We start from the raw sequence: 2,117 nt of genomic DNA on the forward strand, positions 1-2,117 counted from the left end.
ATGTAACAACAATAATTTGTTTAAACAATTATAAAATACAAGAAATAGAGTTTTTTATTTTATTTATTCATTTTTATTTATTTATTTATTTGTAGGAAAACTCTATTTGTAGTAAAACATTATCATTATAGTTTTTTAGTCATTTAATTTCTTCTGGTTTATTAAAGAAACATGATAAATTAATTTACTATTTGACATAACTTATTTATGTTAACAACTTTGACAGTTCGATATAATGATTGAAATTCTATAATAAAAGACTGAATTCTATGTAGAATTTCAATTATACAATTACATACGAATCTTAAAAGTGAAATCTCTTTACCATTGTATGTAAAATTAAGCGCTTACCGCGAAAGTGCCTAACTGCTAAAATTCGGTTTCCTATTATGAAGCGTTATTATCTGATAAAACTATTAATGTGCTTTACAATAAAAAACCGAATTTCGACGGTTACACATTTTGCAACAATTGTCTCAATTGTATCAACATTTAACAAGCGAGTCAATGTACAAGGGCCCCACGCGATGTTCGCCTCTGAGCGCGCGATTTCCAGACTCTACAATTGGCCAACTTTAATCGTTTATAATTTGAAAACTATTGTAGCCTGGACATTTTTGTATAGATGGTTTTTGTCTTAGAATGTTCCATAGAATCTGCTAGAGAAAGAACCTTCGAGCTTTCTGGGACACCCATATAATAAGTAAAGCATTACAATTTGCAGATTACAATTTTCTAGAAAATAACTGCGATATGTTATGCTTAGTGCACAAAATATAAAAGTCGTTTAATGAGATTTATTATCAAAAGTCTAATGAGTTTCTCGCGGTTCACTTAGAAATAATATCGAAGCTTGTACAGAGTAGTTATTAATAATTATTAATACGACACTTGAAGTACGAAAAGTATGACATTTAAATAATATAAGATTAGAGTGGCGTCGAGTGGCTCACCGCTCGGTGCGATTGACTCGCGATATGTAAACCCGAGTTCAATCCCACGTGCGCCCAAACGCGATTTTTCACGTTTAATGAGCCAAAAAATGGCTCCACCTGGTGATCAAAAGATCTATGATCATCAGCGCCGTTCGGATTCGGCGTTAAACTGTAGGTCCTATACATCAGTATACATATCAGTTATAGATATTTGTCTCTATATCTGACTGAGGTAGGATTCTGTGGATCAATCACCCATAAATCCGAAAAGCAATCTGATTCGAGAAACGAATATAGGCCTCGGACAAAAGAGGAAGAGGCCTATAGACGTCCTATGCTCCACATAAGGAGATAAAAGGAGTCGTATCGTAATATAAGATTAGATTATAATATAAAATAAGGATCCACTGTATTTTCAAGATCTCCATAACGATAACGATGTGAATACACAAAATATGTTGAAATGTCTGAAAAAATATGTTGAAATAAAAGAAAGATTAAAAGGTTTTAATCTGAACCATTTTCATAACTTTTATTTCAATCATTTATTCTACCCATCAAAATTATTTTGAGAGCAGGCCGCCATGTTCTTTTTCCAAGTCATTAACAGATTGGTACTCTGGAATTACAAGCAATTATTTTTCATTGTACGGGCTAGTATAACGACTTTCATATTTTGTGCACTAAGCATAACATATCGCAGTTATTTTCTAGAAAATTGTAATCTGCAAATTGTAATGCTTTACTTATTATATATATGTATGTATGTTCATTTTGATTATTAAATTTGGATAATATACACTCTTTTTATATGTTCACTTTGAACTGGCACCTTTAATAATATATCAGTTACTTTTCATGGTAATTTATTATTGGAGAAATAAATGTGTTTGAATTAATTTTAATATAATATTTTTAAAAAAGAATTAATCTACTTGGGTTGGAATAGGAAGATCTTTTAGTATTTATTTTTGTAAAGAAGATTTAAACCATTTGGCTTGAAATAGGAAGAACTTTCAATAAGAATATGAAGACATACATATATGGTGCTTAGATTTCATTGTATATGAAGATAAAGATAATACTACATGGGTTTTACTATTTAATTAATTAGAATTTAATAAGAATAGTACCACATGGGTTTTTAAAAATATTATTAGAATTTAACTTGGCGCCGACTAT

The sequence above is a fragment of the Cyphomyrmex costatus genome, unplaced genomic scaffold (genome assembly GCF_001594065.2).
Source record: "Cyphomyrmex costatus isolate MS0001 unplaced genomic scaffold, Ccosl1.0 scaffold545, whole genome shotgun sequence".
NCBI lineage: Eukaryota > Metazoa > Arthropoda > Insecta > Hymenoptera > Formicidae > Cyphomyrmex > Cyphomyrmex costatus.